Genomic DNA, 15340 nt, shown 5'->3' on the forward strand with positions numbered 1-15340 from the left:
TCCAGGTCCCTGCCAGTACCACCCTGCCAGTTCTCCTCTCTGCCAGAGCTGTAGTCACATTTAAGAGTATTTATCCAAATTTTCCTTTGAACAGGTCATTTCCCTCAGGCTGTCTTCTCTTAGGTCTTCTCATGGGTCAGCCTATGGCAAAGTGACTCCTTAGTGGCTGAAGTGTGACCATGGGATGGAGACAGAGCTCAGCACCTGCAGGGCACTGTCATCTCCACCTAAATCTCATCCAAACCCACTTGAAATCAGCAGCTGTGCTGGAATTAGTGAAAGGCACACCCACAGAGCTCCACTGCATCCAAAGAAGAACATATCACTGCCTTAAGACTTCAACCTGTGACTTTGGTTTTTGTTGCTCAGAGAACTTTGTCTGACACAACAGGATGCTTTCAATTACTTTTAAAAACCAATCTCCCCTGTTTTTTGCAATATTAATACCTGTACTTTGATAAAGCACCTCTCAGGCACAACCAGGAGCTCCCACCCATGTCCTGACTCCTGTGCTGGAAGGTGACAAATGACATGGCCGCTTGCACAGAATAAACAAGATTTTTCCTTAGAGTATTCCTACTTAATTTATGTCTTTGTGCTGATATTTCACTTGTCTGGGCTCTTGCTGGAACCCAAACCTACTTGAAACAGCTGTTCACAATAAATCTCCCTAATTTAATTTCATTTTTTGATGTTTCATATACTTGAAATCTGGACTTGGAGCAACTAATTCTAAAGATTAATAGCTACTTCAGACACCATTTACTGGCTTTTCTCTTGGCAGATATAGAGCTTTGACATTTATCTGGGAAAAACCAGGGTCTGTGCCTTACAGTTCATGGGTTGTACACCAAAGCAGTGAGAATTCTGCAGGACTAAAACTCAACAGCTGGACATGGTCTTCACATAAAAATGAAAGTTGATGTTATGACACTTATAACACTATAACTCCTCCTGCACACAACTATTTCATCTTAGCAAAGGGCTGCATGCAATGCCTGGGCTGGATTATCCCTACCAACAGCTGGGGAAACTTAGGCCCAGAGTGAGTGATCTGCTGAAATTAGACCTTCTTCCATCTGCACAACCAAACTGGAAGGGTTGTACCAGCCCAGTCTGGGCCAGGGCTCTGTGCTTCCATGCTCTGCACTCCTATTCAGTAGGGAATTCTTCATGCCACCCATTTCCATTCCTCACATCCTTCTACCTCCAGTCTGCCTTGGGAACTAGGCAAGGGGTTTTACATATTTTTATAGGATTAAGAAAAACTTTCTTAGCACTATTGGAAAGAATGTATTTCTCACCTTTTTCTGGATATTCCTCTTGGCAGTCCCTGGCAGGGCTGTGTTGTCACAGGACAACTGCAGGACAGCTTTAGCCCATTCATATCCACATTGTCCTCCCATTTTGTGCCCAGTGAACACCTGAAACAAGAGAGAATTCAGTTCCCTCAGTTATGGAGGTGCCTTTCTCCCATCAAAGGGCAGTTCATGTCTTACCAAGTTCACTTTTGAATGGCCCATTCTGACAAAAAAGAAGAGAAGCAACTTTGACTTTCTGAAGAATTTCTTGCCTAACAAAGCAATTCTCAGCAGGTTTATGGCTCCAACTATTTGTATAAAGCATTCTTAGCAGCTTATGAAGAAATTATAGGCATCAGCCACAAATTCTTACAAGTACAGCCACTGGCAATAATTAGAAATTTAAAATTTACGGGTAAGCAGGTTTTTGAGATGTGTTAGTTCAGATGCTGAGTATGCAATGATGTATGATGATTTAAAAGCAACTATTACAAGGAAGAGAAAAAAATTAACTGCCAAGTGCAAAGCCACACCTAAGGAACACATCTGGCCAGGTGCAAAACCTGTGTGAACCAAGCAGTCAGCAAATTTCCTGTCAGTGAAAGTTTACAGTGTGCTTGGTTGTGTTCATTCATAATAAAATGGTATTTTTCTATGTGCTTGTCCAGGGAATCCACAGAACATCACTAAGTCAAGATTTCTCTGCTTCAAGATTTGTGGTGCAGCTCCTCACACCAAATTCCCGCTGCCTTCAAGGATTTTGAGTGAGATTGCTTCATACATCATCACCGAGCAAGGAGTCATCCTCTGGGCATGAATCTCTGTGAACTCCCATTCCACAAGTGGTTTCAATAAGGCAAATCCTGCAGTAACATAAATTGCTGTCAGATGACAGTGCAAGAACACGGGCAAGACTTGAGCGTCTCCCCTGGACCTGTGAAACCCTCAGCGTCATTTGTTACAGTGAGGAAGATGTATCTGAATGAAAGGACAGGTATTTTATCAGGCTACAGCAATAAAATAGTTTTTTTGGGACCAGGACTCGTGCTGCCTGATTAGAATGACTGAAATAATGTTTTTTTAAAAAATGTTCTCAGGGAGGTTCTGAGTGAAAGTCACGGAGCGTTTTGTACAGCCAAGGAAAAATGTCTTTCTTTAGCCAAAACCAAGGTGGGTCAGCCTAAGTCAAGACTTCCCCTTTCCCAGAGGAAAGATCTGACTTTTAAGGAAAGATTGTGTCAAAGAGAGAGTTTCTTCAGAGCACTTCACTCCAGCAGCACGAGGTGACTCATTTTAGCTGGATATAATCACAGCACCTTCATGCCAGGGGTTGCTGCAATTCTTTATTCAGGGACTGTTTCCTTGCCAGCTCTGTACAGGTTCTGCTGCCAACAGCAAAGGGCAATGGTTTTCTGGGAGTTAAGCAGGTTAGGAATTGTTGATATTATCTGATCCAGTGGGAAGGAAAGGTTGTGGCTGCTTTGCCTCCCCCCACCTCCTGCCTGGGAGGTCCTGCCTGATGTACCACTTGGGAATGGGGTATGTGTGGCCTGGGGGAGACCTACAGGTGTGTGCTGGGATCAGCAAAGGGTGACAGAGCACTTTCCAGGGCTTCTTGTGGATCAGGAGAACAACTTCCCCTGATCACAGTGACTAAAAAACAATCTAATGCTCCTCCCTGCTCCTCTGGCTGCCTCGTGAAGGCTCAGCCCTGGGGGCTCACCTGCCAGACTTCCACTCACTTTTAGGAAATCAGGAAAAAAACCCAAGTAAATCCAGAGTGCTTTTGTTGTGAATATAAGCAAATAAAGAATCACAGCCCTGATTCATCTTCCCTTAGCTAACCATGCCATTAAATCATGACAACCTGCCACGTGAAATCCAGGGAAACCTCTAGGAAGCGCTGGGCTCCCCAGCAATGATGGATAGCATCACTTGTACCTGTGTGGTGACCCCTCCAACCTTTGCTTGGGTAAGATATCCTAAAGCAGCAATACTATAATTGCTACTTTTTAACTTGCCTAATCCAGTAGATTTGGATTGTTCCCTGCATGGACTATCGGGAAAAGGAGTCCCTTATGTGCCCATCCAGATGGGTGAATCTGATAATAAACATATAAAGAACCTGCAGCATCTCTTGAAGGGTGCAGATAATACACCCCCTCACCCAGAGGGTTATTTTATGGCCAGCTCTACAGGAAGACACCAAATCTGGGGTTTCAGTATGGACTCATTCCTTCCCTGAGCAAGGAAAACTGTGCCAGATGTTTGCTACCAGCGAACTCCACTGGGGATTTATAGAATGAAGTAAAAGATCAAAAGCAATTCAAAACACAGACAGGTGATTCTCTTTAAGCACCTGGCCTCAAGCCCTTGAAAAGCCTGGCAGAGGTCAGTGTTAAGTGGCCCCTGACCATTTGGAAAGGCCTGTAAAGAAGAATATAAAGTGGCTCTACTTTTAACCAGCTTTATTGGATATGAGGTATAAATTAAGCAGATGAATGTAATTAGGGAAGCGCTCGCACGAGCTCTGCATCCCACTAACAGAGTTACCAGGAAGTCTTCGACTGCATGATCAAAACATCCTATTAAGGGGTAGAATGGTTCCCTGCCTGGGGGAGAGGCTCTCCTGTGGGTGCAACCGTGCCTCTGCTGCACTGCCGGGTGCCCTGGGGACACCACTGTGAATCCCAAACAATTCCTCTGGGTGGGACTGCCAGGGCTGTGGTTCTTGCCCACACCCTCCCTTGTGCCGCTTCCCTCTGGGACATTGTTGTCCCAAAGTCTTTTGTCTCCAAAGAGGCTTCTGTGAGCAGTTGATGTCCCCTCACAGAGGCAGGAGAGGAGGTTGGAGGGGCTGGGGGGAGCAGGGATCCTTTCCCTCAGGCCAGTGGGAGTTGCTGCTTGTTTTGGATGGGGGTGGGATGTTCTGTGAAGTTCACACACTGTGACTGCTGAGAGAATCCAGTCACAGACTGGAAACCTCAGAGAAATCTCCCTGGAGGTCAGATTTCACCCTAAAATGAAGGATATGGGAAGTTAGTCTGTCTGTGGATTCACAGGGATTTTACAACCTTTACCATGTTCTGCACAGCAGCCAGGCTGATTCCCTGAGCCAGGCTCTTGGGGACCACAGCCCTAAAATAGCTGAACTGTGCTCCAGGGGCTCCCAAGAAGTGTAGGACATGGGATATCTTGCTTGGACCATGGCAAAGCACAAGTCAGAGCCAGGGACCATGCAGTTGTGTCATAATGGACACCAGTAAAACCAGTTAAAAGGCACATGCCTTTACAAATTCCCAATTTTACATTACACTGAAACGGGGGTTATTTGGTGGCTGATTCCCTGCACTGATCCACAGAGAATTGGCCAGGGTCAGGCAGTTTAGTTTTGGGGCTGGACCTCTCTGAGCTGGAGCTCTGCCTGCCTGTAGCCCCAGAGACAGATGGTTTCCCATAAAAAAAGTGTCCTGCCTACATCCAGAAATAGATCATATTCTTAGATCATATTCTTAGATCAAGTGCCTGTCAGTGGCACCTGCAAACACTGCACAACTCAGATGAAGGGCCAGATGTGTATCAGCACCCTGCTTGCGTAGGATTTCCTTTAGGAAACCTTTCACCTCCACATCCCACATCCTATTACAAGTGAACTCCTTTCACTCTGCTGCTCTGAGGCCATGAGCCCTCTGGCAAGGACACCAAGTGATATCCCAGGCCCAGCCACGAGGGAAATGTCTTTAGAGCTCTGAAGTAACTCCAGCTGCTTCCGTCAGCTCCGAGGATGTCAGAGCTCTCCGGAATAGCTGCTGACGTGCACCTTGAGCTGTGCTTCCACCACAGCACAGCCCCAGCCCCTGCAGGGACTTGGCTGGGCAGGGAGCATCCCTGCAGCTCATACAGGGATTTTAGGATTTGCAGTCAGTAATGTTGCCCCAGAATTTCTTAAAAGATATCTGAGGATTTTGGAGCCCGAGTCGCATTTGCTGTATCACACCATTGCTCTTAAGGAGTTTGCTATGGGAAGGCAGATAGTTTTTCTTGTCTTCTCTTATCCAAGGTGGAGGGTTAAACAAGCCATAGAAAATCCCACTTGCCTTTGACCTCTTGATAAAAGTCTTATCTACAGCTGGTTGAAGATAGACAGCAGTAAGCAGACTTGTTGCAGATTGGGTTTATCTGGAAGTGTTCCCTTTTAAGTCCTTCAGCAGAGTGTCTGGACGTCAGCACATGTGTTTCCATCACCTGCCTGGTCTGAAGGGGACATACAGGCTCTCTTGTCTCCAAAATCTCTGGATCTCATTCCCCACTGTCTCCTGGTGCCCAGACAGAGCTCAGACTCTGGTTTCCATCCTTGCATTGTTTTGAAACTTCTCTTGGCTTGGACATAAATATAATTAGATACCATTTCAAAATAGGAAATCAAGAGATGCAAAACTGGCATTACAAAGAAAAAACTTCCTGCAAGAAAGTTCTCCAAACAGCTTCCTGACATGCACACATGCCTCTGGGCAGACAGACAGCATCTGCAAGGTTTGATGTGGTAGGAAAACACAAGAGAGCTCAGGTAATGTCCTTTTTTGATGTGTGTACCCCTAATTAAGAGGAGGCAGCTTATAGCTTCTGTCTTGGCCAATTTCATTCCTCAGCTCAGCAAGGGACTTGTTTTAGCAGTCAGACATAGCTTGGTTTTTTGAAGGCACCAGGAGAAGTATAATAAGAAGGGGTTTCCTCCCCTTGTGTCTCTGTGTGAGGTCCTGAACAGCAGAGGTTTAGTATTCCAGCTGAATTCCTTCTGAATCCTTCAGCAGGCTGGGAGAGACACATGGAGAATTTCCACCTTTTATCTGAGCACAGAACTTTCCATCTGAATAGTGTCTCTTTAACGGGAAGCTTTTTGTCCTCCAGTGAGCCACTCATTTTTCGGGTGACAGTAACTTGCATTTTGCTGCAGATGTTGCCTATTACAGTGTTTCCCATTCCTGACATAAAGGGGATCCTGCAGGTCCTCTGGGCAAGCTGTGCCTCAGCCACAAGCAGTGCTTTGCATTCTCTGTCATGTTCCACTCCTGTGCAGCTGCACAAAACCATTTGGGCAAGCAGGGAGAGAGGAGAACAGAAAAGCTTGGGGACATGTGGGAGAAGAAGAGCATGAGAAACAGGGACATCTCTGCCACAAAGTCAATGGTTTGAATTTTGTGCAGGGACTCAAGCAATTGGTTTCCATGCTTGAGCAGAGGAGGTTGGGTGTTGTTAGCCAAGCACAGAGCAAAAGCTCTCTAAACACCCTGTTAGCACCAGGCAGAGCTTAAAAGCAGCACTAAATCCAGACTGTATTTCAGACCTGAGTGCTGAGGTCCTACAGAGGATGGTCACACCTCTAACTCTCCTGGGAGTACACTCCCAGCTCGGCAGGACACAGCTGCTTGTGCCATTCCCCATGGGAACTTTATATGCTGGAAAATGTTTATTTCAGTTTTGGATCAATGTTCCTGTTAAATATTGTGTATTATATAATGGAGCTATATAATGTTATGTTTATGTTATATAAAGATAAATCTTTTTATGTATCTACATAGTTCTATATGTTTACATATGCATAAACTTAAATCTCCAGCATGTTTCTTGTTTGTTCATGCCCCTCTAGCCTGCCCCCTCAAAAAGTGATGGAACCACATCATAGAACTGCAGACTGGTTTGGGTTGGAAGGTATCCTAAAGGTTGTTCTACCCCTGCCATGTGCAGGGACACTTTTCACTATCCCAGGTTGCTCCAAGCCCTGTCTAACCTGGCCTTGGACACTTCCAGGGATGGGGCAGCCACAGCTTCTCTGGGCAACCTGTGCCAGGGCCTCCCCACCCTCATAGGGAAGAATTTGTTTTTAATATCTAATCTAATCATCAAATCTCTCTGCTGGTTATGTTATAGCTCTTCCTAATACAGGCTACTTAATACCTGTAGAGCAGGCATAGGGCTTGCCAGTGTTTGAGTTCAGACTTACGCTCAAGTTTTGCACCACTTAGCAACATTTTTGCTTCTTCAGGGTTCATTTATCTGAATTTTTCAGTGCCCAGCAATTCTGGACATGTTCCAATGCAAATCATTTCTACAGAACAAGTAGTTGTAGATTTTGTCCAGCTTGAATCATGGCAACCTAAGGCCTCTGTGACTTGTATCTAATTAGTGGGAGTAGGAGAACATTCTGAAAGTATCCTAGAGACCTTTGAGCCCACAAGTCCCATGGGCCATTCTTTTAGTGTGTTTTCATAGTATAGGATAAACATTTGCAGCTGATTTGGCAGAAGTTCCAGATGTCCTTCCAAGCCTACCTGTCTTTCAAAGTCATTAACCTGTTCTTGAGTGTAACCAGCCCCAAGAAATCACTGTTTTCTGCCTAATCTTCCTGAAGTAGGTGCATTATTTCATCATCCATGTTTTCTGCATTCTGAGAGTGTTAAGGAAAGAGGAGGAAGTGAATAGCTGAATATTCAAATAGTTTCTCACAATATCTCTCTGTCTTCTCTTTAAAGTCTTGAATTTGATTTTTTCTTCCAACTTACATCCAGCAAGCTCTTTGGCAAGAGAAAGCTCAGATGAGGCTTGGTTCCTTAATTACATTATTGGCAGACTGTGGCATTCCTTTGTTACTTTCTTGATCTAATTCCCCCTAAGAGCTGCAAAAAGGAGAATGGTGGATTAATTTAATCATAGCTTCTTGTGTGGTTAAATACCAGCTCCTTTACTGTCCACCCATAGGTTTGGGTGCTCTGAGCTCCATCTCTTCCACCCAGGGGGAAAGGCTTTTCCTCTGTACGTTTTTTCCCTTCAGACTTTACATCAAAGGAGTGATGCAGACTAAACTCCATGCCTTGGGAGTAAGTGGAGACTCAGTAGCTGGAGTAGAGAATCCAGAGCATTTCTTATTCCATCAAGTCCTTAGGGACAAAATGACAAGGCCAATTTAGCTGATGGCTGAATGGCACCTCCCACAGCTCCTTGGAGCAGCTGCAGGCACGGGAAGGGTCTTTGTAAGAAGAATGCCAAAAGTCAGTGTCAGAGCAATGAGTTTGCTTGAAGTTTTTGGGGCACTGAGCCCCACACCCCTACTTTGCTGAACTCATGCCTGTGTAGAGAGAAAATCCTTCTCATGCCAAGGTAATGGAGACAAATACTGTACAAACTCTTTTTATGTGGAGCTTCATGTCTGCAGAGCTGGCAGTTATTACAAACTTTCTGTCTCTATTAACTCAACACTTCTGCCAAAGAAACCCAGGACATGCTGTTTGCAGCAGGGCAGATTTACTTTTCTGTGCAGACTTAAACAGCTGTTTCAGGCTGTGAGTGAAAAGTTATGGCATTTGCAGCTGAGCTTTTCCAGACTCTTCACTGAAATGTAATCCTGGAAGTGTGAGTTGTGTCTCTTCATCTCTGGATCTGTGTCCCTCAGATGTGAGGCCTGCCTTTGTCTCAAGGGTTGAAATCTCACTTGTCCCAGATTAGCTTTGGAGGAACCCACTTAGTCCCATCTAGTTCTAACTCCTCTATCTCTTTCCTTTGGGAGCTTGTTGCCAACTGTAAATTTGAGGTAGCCTTTGCAAATCAAAGTAGCATTTAATTAGAACATGAGGGTCTGAAGGGTAACAGTTAGCACCCTCTTCATAGCTATTGATTGAATGAATTCTAATCTCTGGACCACTGGATAGTCCTGCTTCTAGGAACTTCAAGGCAGCTCTCTCCCTCCTTCAAGAATCTTCACAGCAATTCCTTGAGCAGAGGAATTCTTATTCTCCATAGTCAACTCTGTGTCAGTGTTGAAAAATCAAGTTGCAAAACTGGGCTGGAGTAGGTTCTTCCCAACTAATTCCTTAGGATTCTTTGCTGAGCTGCCTCAAGGAGAAGTCTTCACTGGGGCTTTGATCTGGAATTCCCATACAGGCAGTTTTTCACACTGCTGTTAATAACCTAAGCTGGCATATTTAAACATCTCAATGATTAGTTTACATACAATAATTGTGAAATAGTACAAAGTACAAAATACTATATTATTCAAAGAACTATCAAGGAAAACATATTTAAACATCATTTGGATGTATAGAAGGAAACTCAAATTAAGCGAGAATGAAGACTAATAAACCAGCAGTCTATGCTATAGGAAGGCACCATTATATCCGGGAGAAAACACTGGAATTTAGGTCAGAAATTCCATAACATACACACAGGTCACACATGACCTGGCACAGCAGCCCAGCTCCTACAGTTTCCCCCTCTCTCTTAAGAAGAAAACGTGCTGCTCTCCCCCCTCTCTACCAACTGAGATTTATAATTGCATGTTACAGAGTCTGATCCTGATTTTTTTTGTAAGTAATTGTTTGCTAAGAGATCAGAAGAGATAATAACTGAGAATATAAGCAAATCCCTTCACGTGAATAATTGCATGATCAGCCTGTTAGTGGGGGTCACAGTCAGAAACTTCCAGGCGGCTGCTGGGACAAATGCAAAGTCTCAGGAATGCATAAGCAAAGGCATTAGACACAATACATCTACTGGAGCAGCCATTCATTAGACAAAGCAGCTCCTGGAAACATGGAAAAACATGTTCAATGCAGGAATAACTAATGGCTCTTTCTCCCAAAGGGCAGTAGTTATTGTAAATTGTCAATACTCATAAAGTGACAGCCTGAAAACATATACTTTAGGTAGTAATACTAATTCTTAACAAAAATATTTTGACAGGTATATCACAAACCCAAATGACAATAAATTTCAACAGTTTTCAAATTTTCTGAAAAAAAAAAAAATTCTATGGAATTCCACTCTGTTTGCCTGGAATGGGAATTTCAAATCAAAAAGCTGAGAGTGAACTGACCCGTTGTGGTCCAGAAGCATTTCAGCCTGTTTCACCTTCTTCTCATTATATGCTGCTCAGAGGGATTTATAATTCCATACTCTGTGCAGAACAGATGTAGAGAATAATTTCTGGTTTCTCTGAAACATGATCAGCATATTTTTAATTGGGGGCTTTGCAAATGAGTTCCTTCCATAGTGGAGGCTTGGGGCCACCGGGAAAAGAGAGGCTTGCTGATCAGAGTGCCCTGGTGCAAGCCCAGAAGCCAAGGGGTTACTACCAGAACCATGGAGACATGGAAAGGGCCCTGAGGAGCCTCACCAAGCCTGTAGATCCACAAGGAATCTTGGCCTTAGCCCTGCATATCTCGGGACATGAGTAATGTCTGTGCTGCTGCTGCTGCTCTGGTCTAACAAATGCCAGGCTAACTGGCTAGATCATTACCCTCCCCACTATGGGACTGATCCCACTCCCTCTGGAGCCAGCTGGAGCCTTTCCAGGGGGTGGATCAGCCCCATTCCTTTGGCTGTTTGTCCTTGTAGGGCACATGGGTCCTCCTCCCACCACCCCGGGAGGCACCGGGAGCCCGAGGTTGGGACATGAGGGCAAATCCTGGAATCCACAGCTATTCCTCAGAGGAGATGGAACTCCTATTTAAGGAAAGGAAAAAAAAACCCAAACAACTGAGGGATGGTTTTATGACTAAGTCTGGAATGAGGCAAGGAAAAATAATGTGAACAGTTCAAACCAAAGGAGATGGGTTTTATGTTTCAGTCAGCCTGGACCTTGAGAATTAAACGGTGGCACTGCCAAGGTACACCCCAAAATGTGTCCCTGGGAAAAGGCTTTATCTGCTGACACTGCAAGGAGGATTGTAATATTGGGGAGGTCTCCCTGCAGAGCAAGATTTTGGAGTTCCAGCTACTGTAAAAAAATGAGCACAATGATGGTCCCCACCCCAAAGCACAATTAAGACTTGGAATTGCAATTATCCTGCGTTCCTCAGTCTGCAAGTTTTGACCTTTGGTGGGGTCAGGGACTGGTAGAAAAGGCACAGTGAAAGGGTAGGAAAGTGGTGATGGTTGACAGCAGAGCAGTGTTGACAGCAGATGAGTGTTTCCAAGAGGCAGGGATGAGCAGGGGTTGTGTTTACAGGCTCTGAGGGCTTCTCTGGGTCAGGGTACTCTGAAATGTAATACAATCCCACCCCTGGATGGGGAATCCCACCCTGGATAGGGAATAAGGGTTTACAGAGTATGAGTGAAATTCTAGTTTTAAAAACCCAACCTTCATCAAAGGGCTCTACGTCAATCCATCTGTGCTTGGCCTCCCTCTTCGTGCATGGGGAATATTTTGGAATTGTTTCCCATTTATGACTGGCTGCCCCTGCTGTTTGGGTCTATGTTGTAGAAAACAACAGAGAAAAGCAAAACCCTGGCCCTATAAAATAGGAATGTGGGGAGCATAAAGTCAGAAAACTGACAACAGGCAGAGAAGAACCTGAAATTATTTCTAATTCATTTTTTTCAAATGACAAGATTTCAAGGTATGTCCCTCCTGCTTTAAATTTCCCACTTACTGGCTGATCCTCAGCTGGGACAAACTGCTCTGGGACCATTGTGTTTTAGGATGAAATCCTATTCCCATTGCAAGTGGAATTGATTCTCATAGCACAGGAATCTCTGCTGAAATCTGTGGGTTTCACACTCTGCAGGGAGGCAAATATTGGCCTCAGACACAGTTTTCATTGAGGATTTTATGGAAGGAAACATTCCAGTTGTTCAAAGGTTGCATTAAAAAATGCTGATTCTGCAGCATTTTTAATTCGGAGGCAAATTTAAGGTAATACTTACCCTTTCCCCATGTCAGAATCAGCAATATGAAAAAAAATTGACAAAAGGTTTCTTATTAAACCCTGAGAAGTGAGGTCAGAGGGTTAAGGAGCTCTGGGAAACAGAAATCCTTAAGATGCATGTCTGGTTGTTTTTGTCTGAATGGGAAAGTTGCTTTGTTTGAGCCTTTTAAGTGACAGGGTTTGCAGAACAGAGGTAACGTCTGCTGATAAAGATGAAGAAAATCCCCAGGTCTGAGAATGAAAATTGAACTGAGACTCCACTTCAGGGTGGAGGAGACAGCATGTGCCTTTTGTTGTGGAGGAACTCACCCCTAGGGATTCAAAAGTCAAATGCTCGACCTCAAAATGCGAAAATAAAGATGCTAATTTTTAAAAATAACTGAAAATATTAGAACCACACATAAAGATGCAGATTCATGTGGATTTCTTGGTGAGGAGGTGTGGCAGTCTCTCTGCTGATACTCAGCACAAACCTCTGATGGGCCATTCCTTGTCAGTGCCAATGTGTGCAGGGAACTGCAGTGAGAGTGGTTCAAAATATGGAGGAGTGGGAGAAAATCCCTTCCCTGCCTCCACACAGTGATCTGATTAGCTACAGAACTTTACCTCCTGCACTCTGTCCTTTTCCCAAAAGTTTGTTTTTTTCCTTCTGCTTTTTGGTCACTTTTTTTCCTCTCCCTTGGAAGAAAACCCAGCTTTCTTATTTCTACCTTCACAGCTCCTGGGCTGCGTGGATTGCTGATGGATCAGGATGGACAAGGACACACCAGTTGGGAGAACTTTAAAGGCAAGAGTCTGTTGGATGCTGATTTTACAAAGACAAGACAGTGATATGGAGCCAGTGCACCAAACTCCTATCCAGAGAGAGGAAAAAATTTGGAGGCTGCCTCCTTTAAAGAATGATCCAATCTTCATTCCTCTTAGATTACAAGTTAAAACATCTTCCGAGAAAAAAAAACATAATTTTTTTCTTATTTTCCCTAAGATTTGTGGTGTAGCATTATAATAGGAGTATAATTACCTTAAATCAGACATAGCCCATAGAGGAAACAGATGCTTATTCCTTTTAGAGATTAGACAACCTTGCAGCTGGTCCAATAGGAACAGAGTAGGAAGCAGGCAATATATCTCATAAGCATCAAGCAAATTAGAACATTGCTCAGGAAATAAGTAGATCTTGTAACTGATAGAAAAAAAGTAGTAGGTAATTTTTTTTTTTTATGCAGGCTATAGCAAGAGTTCATTCATTTTGAAGTTGTCAGCCTCTCTAACCACCATGTTTTGGCCTGCTGCACCTTCTAGGTCTGCCTAGCAGTTTGAAAGAGGAGAAAAGAGGATTTTCCTCGAAACTGCATTTGGCACTTCCATAGCACATCCACCAGCAGCTTTCTTTGCACTTGCCATTTTATTTCTGAGTTCAGGATTTTTCCAGAGCAGCTGATTCTCACTCGCATGGAGTTCAAAGCCCAAGTACCTGGGGCTGCTCCCCAGCCTGGACGAGCCCCAAAAGAAGCATTTTTGCTTTCAGAGCTGACTGTCTGCCCTAAGACCAACTTAGGAGAGGTGGGAACCTCAAGGCATCCTCCTGGAGAGATTTTCCGGTTCATTAAAGCCTTGCTACATTAATGGCCTGTGCGTGATTTCAGAGCCTGGTGTGCCGAGCTCCTGCAGTTCGTGCCTGGAGCTTGTTAGTGTAATTTTCTAAAGATTAGCAGGCATTGATTCCACTGGGAAGCCTTGGGGAAATGCCCCTAATCCCTCCTGGCTGCTGCAGCACTGGATGCCGGCGGAGGGGCCTGCTGGGCCCTCACTGCTGCCGGGGATTTGACTCTCAGGGAAAGTTTTCCCTTTATAAAGCTGCATCAATTGCAGTGGAGAACCATTAGCTAATGGTGGCTTCACTGAGGCAGACAATTCATTTTTATCTTCCCAGGTTGTCTGAGCCCTGGAGGCCTCCCACAAAATATAGATACAGACTCAATTCTGGCTTCGGTTTCACTGTCGTAACTCCTGTTATCCTCAGCAAGCTCAGACAGGTATGTTATAGATGGAATTTTACCTGCTGGAAGGACATCATATATATTTTCACCCAGAAGAGTTGTGTGTGTGTATGTGAATTATTATACAGTGGAGAAAGAAATCTAACCAGAATAATTCCTAGACAAAAAAATAATTTCCTAGATGAAAGGTGGAAAGTACTAAAATGAAGTAGAGGATGTAATTCAATTTTCTGGTTACAAAACAGAACATTCTTGGTAGCATTAATGAATGAATGCTGAGTTCTGGGCCAGTGTTTACAAATCAAATCTCACAGTACACAGGTGGGAAGGGACAATAAAAAGTCTAATTTTAAATTAAGGCCACCAAAGGAGGACCTTGGAAGCTGGCTTGTATTCTGAACAACTCCTTACCAATTCTGCATGAGCCATGGACTTAGGGATGTGAATACTGCTTTCAGTACCCTGTTCTGAATGCAGAATGATTGTCACTGATTTTCAGTTTTACTCTGTGTACAGACAAGCAGAGCCTTACCCTGGGGAAAGTATTATCAGTTGTACGTCAGCAATTGCCTAAACAAGGAAACAGTGAAACTTAGAAAGAGAACAGCAAAGTGCCTAAAGAAAGACAAGTTGTCTGGATAGTCCAGACATCGTTTTCTTATCTTTAGCTAAGATGGGGAAGTAGATTTGTTGGTCTTGACAAGAAGGCCCTTTGTACATTGTGGGAGCAGGAGACCCTGGGGGACAAGAACAATGGGCTTCCTTTGACACTGGGATTGATTACCTTCAGGAAGTGCATGTGGATTGCTCTGTGATTGAATTCCAGTATTGCTTTTTCACGATCATCTAATTATATTACAGACTCTATCATAGTCCTTTAAATGGCCACAATCTCTTTTACTGCAGTAAAGGGATAACCACAGCTCAAAAAATTGGTATTTTTTAATGGGCTTTGCAGCCAGCTGCTGACAGCACAGACAACTACAGGGATGTGTTGCAACATCCATGGTGTGCCCCTCCAATTCCTCTGCTTCAGAACTGCCTAAATCATGTTGGCAGGAGTCTGTGGGAGTGAGAGAGCTCTGAGCTGTTCCTCGCCATTCCCAACCAGCAGGGAAATGGTTGCTGATAGACAAGAATAAAAAATAGGGCAGTGTTAGGTACCTCTTGCATTGGCAGTTACATTGGATTTGGGGGCATTCGTGTCCATTCAGAGTTGGAGAAGACATAACTGGTATAAGACTTCTAGTAGTAAGGCCACGTGCACCAGGAGCTGCTTTACAAAGCAATCCAAACTATTCTGAATCTGCCAACAAAACACCAGGCTCACTGCTCTCCC

The sequence above is a fragment of the Manacus candei genome, unplaced genomic scaffold (genome assembly GCF_025592945.1).
Source record: "Manacus candei isolate 608988 ecotype Guabito, Panama unplaced genomic scaffold, ASM2559294v1 h1tg000053l, whole genome shotgun sequence".
NCBI lineage: Eukaryota > Metazoa > Chordata > Aves > Passeriformes > Pipridae > Manacus > Manacus candei.